This window comes from Aristolochia californica, unplaced genomic scaffold, assembly GCF_029961685.1.
Source record: "Aristolochia californica isolate CCGP_79_NKW_82.1479 unplaced genomic scaffold, dmAriCali1.0.hap1 SCAF_13, whole genome shotgun sequence".
NCBI lineage: Eukaryota > Viridiplantae > Streptophyta > Magnoliopsida > Piperales > Aristolochiaceae > Aristolochia > Aristolochia californica.
In genome coordinates, this window is record NW_027181804.1 from 13692430 (window position 1) to 13698790 (window position 6361).

The following is a 6361-nucleotide window of genomic DNA, read 5'->3' on the forward strand; positions in this document are numbered from 1 at the left end:
CACCAGTGCGTCATTGTGATCACCGCATTCGTTTAAAGTTGGGAACTGATCCAGTAGTGGTGCGGCCTTATCATTACCCGCATATACAAAAAGATGAAATAGAACGACAATGCATGCATATGCTCGCTCAGGGGGTGATCCAGCCTTGTCAATCTCCTTTTTCCTCACCAGTATTACTTGTACGTAAAAAGGATAAATCATGGAGATTTTGTGTTGACTATAGGCAACTCAACTTGCAAACAATTAAGGACAAGTTCCCCATTCCAGTCGTGGACGAGTTGCTTGATGAGTTACATGGTGCTACAATTTTTACCAAATTAGATTTGAAATCAGGCTATCATCAAATAAGAGTTCACTCGGCGGATGTGGAGAAGACTGCCTTCCGCACACATCTTGGTCATTTCGAGTTCCTCGTCATGCCCTTCGGTCTCTCCAATGCACCATCCACCTTTCAGGCCCTCATGAATGAGGTCTTTTCATCACTTTTGCGCAACTATGTGTTTGTTTTTTTTATGACATTCTGGTCTACAACAAAAATTGTGAAGAACATCTCCACCACCTCCATCAGGTATTTACCATTCTACGCTCTCATCATTTGGTTTTGAATAAATCAAAATGTTCTATGGGTACATCTGAGGTGGCATATTTGGGCCCCGTCATATCAGCTGTATGCATGCATATGCTCGCTCAGGGGGTGATCCAGCCTTGTCGATCTCCTTTTTCCTCACCAGTGTTACTTGTACGTAAAAAGGATAAATCATGGAGATTTTGTGTTGACTATAGGCAACTCAACTTGCAAACAATTAAGGACAAGTTCCCCATTCCAGTCGTGGACGAGTTGTTGGATGAGTTACATGGTGCTACAATTTTTACCAAATTAGATTTGAAATCAGGCTATCATCAAATAAGAGTTCACTCGGCGGATGTGGAGAAGACTGCCTTCCGCACACATCTCGGTCATTTCGAGTTCCTCATCATGCCCTTCGGTCTCTCCAATGCACCATCCACCTTTCAGGCCCTCATGAATGAGGTCTTTTCATCACTTTTGCGCAACTATGTGTTTGTTTTTTTTTAATGACATTCTGGTCTACAACAAAAATTGTGAAGAACATCTCCACCACCTCCATCAGGTATTTACCATTCTACGCTCTCATCATTTGGTTTTGAATAAATCAAAATGTTCTATGGGTACATCTGAGGTGGCATATTTGGGCCCCGTCATATCAGCTGTGGGCATGAAAGTTGACCAGAACAAGATACAAGCAGTAACAAATTGGCCGATTCGCACCTCCATCACAACATTAAAGGGATTTTTGGGCCTAACAGGATATTACAGAAAATTTATCCAATCTTATGGCATGATAGCAGCACCACTCAATAACCTGCTAAAAAAGAATGCCTTCCACTGGTCTTCTTCAGCGGAACAGGCCTTTCACCTGTTAAAGGAGGCCTTAGCCTCAGCGCCAGTCCTACAATTACCAGATTTTGAGGGAAACTTTGTGGTGGAATATGATGCATCCGGGGGAGGTATAGGGGCAGTGTTACAACAATTGCGACACCCCATTGCTTATTTCAGCCGTCAGTTGGGACAACACCACCATAAGTTAGCTGCGTATGAGATGGAATTGATTGGGTTAGCCAAGGCTGTCCAATATTGGCGACCTTATCTTTGGGGACGACCGTTTCTCATTCGTACAGATCATTGCAGCCTCAAGTATCTTCTTGAACAGTGCCTCACCACATCCCCACAGTAGCATTGGTTAACTAAACTCATGGGCTTCGATTTTACGGTTCACTATAAGCCAGGTAGTTCGAATTTGGGGGCTGATGCTTTATCACGTCGGGATAATTCAGCCACACAAATTTATGCTATCAGTCACCCACGCTCACTAGTATTAGATTCAATTCGTGCGGAAATACATCAATATCCGGATCTCATGTCATTATATCAGGATATTCAACAGGGGACAGCAGGTCCTCATTGGACGATTCAGGACCGTCTCATACTCTACAAAAACATGATTTTTTTGCATAATATATCCCCACTTCTTCACACCATCCTGTCCTCTATCCATGATACCACATATGAGGGTCGACAGAAAACATATTTCCGAATCAGTCTGGACTTTTATTGGAAGGGCATGAAGAGCACAATTGCTGATTATGTAGTTGCTTGTCAGATTTGTTAACAAAACAAGGCCGAATCTTTAAGTCCGGTCGGCCTACTGCAACCTCTGCAAGTACCATCTCAAATCTGGTCTGATATTTCCATAGACTTCATTGCTGGACTTCACATTTCAAAAAATAAATCTGTGATATTCGTCGTAGTTGATTGGTTTTCTAAATATGGTCACTTCATTGCTTTGGTGCATCCATATACTGCTGCTCAGGTCGCTCAATTATTTATGGACAACATTGTCCGATTACATGGAATTACCTCATCCATTATCAGTGACAGGGATGCCATTTTTACCAGTATCTTTTGGAAGGAATTATTCAAATTACAGGGCACCCAATTGGCATTTTCGTCTGCATATCATCCACAAACGGATGGACAAATAGAGGTTGTCAATCGCATGATTGAAATGTATCTTCGTTTTTTTGTGGGGGATGCACCTAGAAGGTGGGTGAAATGGCTTTCATGGGCAGAATTTTGCTATAACACATCTTACCACACAACACTGGGAACTACACCCTTCAGGGTAGTTTATGGCAGAGATCCACCTCGTCTGTTACCATATGAACCTTGGGCATCCAAAGTCGTCACTTTGGACCAAGCGTTAGCTGAATGAGACGCTATGTTCATTGAGGTACGTACTCATCTACAGGAGGCCCAACATTCTATGAAACGCTATTATGATAAGAAGCATCGGGAGGCATCTTATTTCCCTGGAGACTATGTGTGGTTAAAACTTCAACACTACCACCAGCTGTCCCTGACTGCATCCAAGCGCCATAAACTGTCTCCAAAATTTCATGGTCCATTTCGGGTATTGGACAAAATTGGGCCCGTGGTATACCTCTTGCAACTACCACCGGAATTAAGGATCCACAATGTATTTCACGTCTCCCAATTGAAGCCCTTCCAGGGTGACTCGCCCCTACTGCACACTCCACTGCCGCCACTACATGAGGGCAGAGTCTTTTCTATTCCAGTTCAGGTAGTACAAGCACACCACATTCAAGGTGATTGGGAAATTCTTGTCCTGTGGGCCGATGCCGACCCCAGTGGCACCACATGGGAGCCGTTATCAGCATTTCAACTCTTATATCCTTCCTTCGAGCTTGAGGACAAGCTCTTTCTCCAAGAGGAGGTTGATGTTATGGACTCTATAGCATCACGAGTTACCAACAAGCGTAGGATTTAATGAATGTGTTTTTCAATTTCCATGTAATTGTTTCTTGGTTTGGTTTTGTCTTTGGTTTGGGTTGGTTTAGCATTTATTGGTTTGAACCATTGACCCAAGAGGTCTTTAGTGTTTTTGACGTCCTCAATCCTATTTAAGGGGATGGCTAGGGTAATGAGAAGTATGAATTGAGTCTACTTTAGCTTGAGTAAATTAGATAAACAGGTCAAGAGCTCCTTCAAGTTCTCTTCCGTTTTCCCCCCAATTCTCCTTTCCGAAATTCAATACCCATCAATCCCTCATTCCATCTCTACGTCAAGCAAGGTGATGGAAGGAAGAGAAGAGAGGAGGGTGACAAGATCCATGGCTCGTGAGGATCCTAACAGCCAAGTACATGTTTTGAGTTCTTTCCTGTTGGAAGATGAAGGCATATTGAAAGATGTGCCATTTTATATAAAAAAGATTTTATACATCATTTGCAGCAAGTTGGGAGTTCATGATGTTCTCTCACCCCCAGCTTCAGGGGGAGTGTTGGAAGATAGGGCCCAAGTCCGTAGACCAAGGAAGACCCACATATCCAAGTGTATTAGAAGATGAACCCAAACTTATCAGACCAAGGAAGACCCATGTATCCTAGAGATATAGAAAACGAGCTCAAGACCGAAAAATCAAAGAGAAGGCCCTTAGGCCCACATACAATGATGGTAGGATGGTAAATAAAGAGTCATCTCATAGAGATGGCATTGATGTAATTAGATTAAAGTTCTAGGGTTAAACCCCTAAACCCTAAACCCTAAGTTTAGGGGTATTATTATAATATAGTAGTTTCATTAATCTATAAATAGAGCTCCAGGGGGAGGGTTAGGACATCAAGTTGATAACCTCTTCTTCCTATGGTTTTCTCCCAATGGGTCTATCTTCTTTTTTCTCCATGAGCTAAATCCATGAAGTCCTGAAAAGCAACATGGTATCAAAGCTTTGATTTTCAGGACTCGTAGTATGGTTTTCAGTATTTCAGAAACCCATTATTTTCTTTTGTCGTATTGAAGTTTTTTTCATAGTTTCTGAAATTCAGATGTAAATTTTGATACCTTCTGCCTAACTAAATCTATTGATTTTGTTAGTTTTTTTCTTTTCTTACTGCACACTATTTTTTCGTATCTAAGTTGATCCGAGTTGAGTCAGCTTATCAGCGTCAGCCCGACACGACAGCCGATCGGAGGCTGGAGTTTCCTCCCAGCATCGTCGCCAAAAGAGTGAAAGATCTTGCTGCTCACTTTTAGAAATAATTTCCAGTTGCGGTCTCGCTAAAGAACGTGTTGAATGTAACTTATATTATTTGGCTGGCATCCGGAACTAGCATTTTGGTTGCTCTGCTCCATTGATGAAGAAGAGGAGAAAAAATCATCATGAGAGATAGCGTGGGGTTCTCACGTTGGCAAGGATTTTTCACGACTACCTTGCTATCATCCAGTCCGTGTTATTAATCCAAAAATCTCGTTTGGAAAATAATTTGAGATTGCGTTGCTGTCGGAAATTCATTTAGCCTATTACGGATTGATCTCTCTGTTCCCATAATCTTCCTGTAATTGGTGTATATCATCAACCAAGCGTCTCTATCAGATTAGTTTATTTTCAAAAGTTCCCGCTGCCTTTGCTGGCTCACGCACTCTTCGGGGAAGAAGACCCACTATTGCTGAAGAAGACACATTGGAAAATATATCTTCTACGGGATTGATTTTTCTACTTTGGAACATTCTTGGAAACTTTCAGCTGGCATGAGTTATCATCGAGCGGAAAGTTTCCTTTTCAACTGGCAGGAGTAATCATCGGGTTTGAAAGTTTCCCTGGTTTTTTTTCTCTATTTGGAAGTGGGGAAGAAGACGACACTGTTGAAAAATTTTCTTGTTTCCTAAGCTAGGAAACTAACTTAATCAAGCGCCGGTTCAGCTCTTGCCAAGACTCAGCCCGAACAGGGCTAGTTTGCCAACCCGAGCATGACTTCTGTTCATGACCGAGTCAACCTAGACCAACTCGAACCAAGTCAACTTAGTCTAGGTCTATCTGACTAGGGCCACTTTTTTTTGCCTCGGTATATGTGTATAGACCAAAGCTTATAGATATTCTACAACGGCTCAGATATATTGGTCTACTATTTGACTTGGTGCGAGTCGATAAATTTTTCTCTAGCTGGATTATTATTTTGAATAATTGATAAATTATTCCTTGGTCAGCATATTATTTAGTACAAATATTTGCATTGAGATTATTTCATGGGTTAATTTTACAAGGATTGTTTTGGTTCGTGTTATATGGGCTCAAGCCCATTTCAGCTATTGCTATTGTGTCTCTTTTGATGAAATATTATTATTGAAGAAGACGTGACCTCATACCATTATTTATTTGTCCCCGTAAAAAATATCCAAAATATTTGCGGTTGGGATTCCATGACGGAGGAACTTAATTCCCCGTCAAAAATATAAAAAATATTTGCGGTTGGGATTCCTTGACGGAGAAACTTAATTCCTCGACAAAAATATAAAAAATATTTGCGGTTGGGATTCCATGATGGAGGAACTTAATACCACGTAAAAAATATTAAAAATATTTGCAGTTGGGATTCCATGACGGAGGACCTTAATACCTCGTCGAAAATTAAAAACATATTTGCAGTTGGGATTCCACAACGGAGGAACTTAATACCTTTTCAATACTGAATAAGCGTTTACAAGTATGGCCAGGCAGGAATTGTTCGTCACAATTAAAACATAGGCCCTTCAAGTACTTTTAGAACTTCAACAACGATCCACTCTTCAAGGTACTGAAATTTCTCACATCAATAATACCTTACAAACACTGGAATCATCTCTACAAACCATCCTCTGACAACTTGCTGCACTTCAAGCACCAACGCCACCACCAGCAACCAATTTTCAACCACAACCAGTTTCCCACCAAAAATTCACGCCACCACCAAATTCACCCCTGCACCAACCAAAGGGTTCCATGGCCAC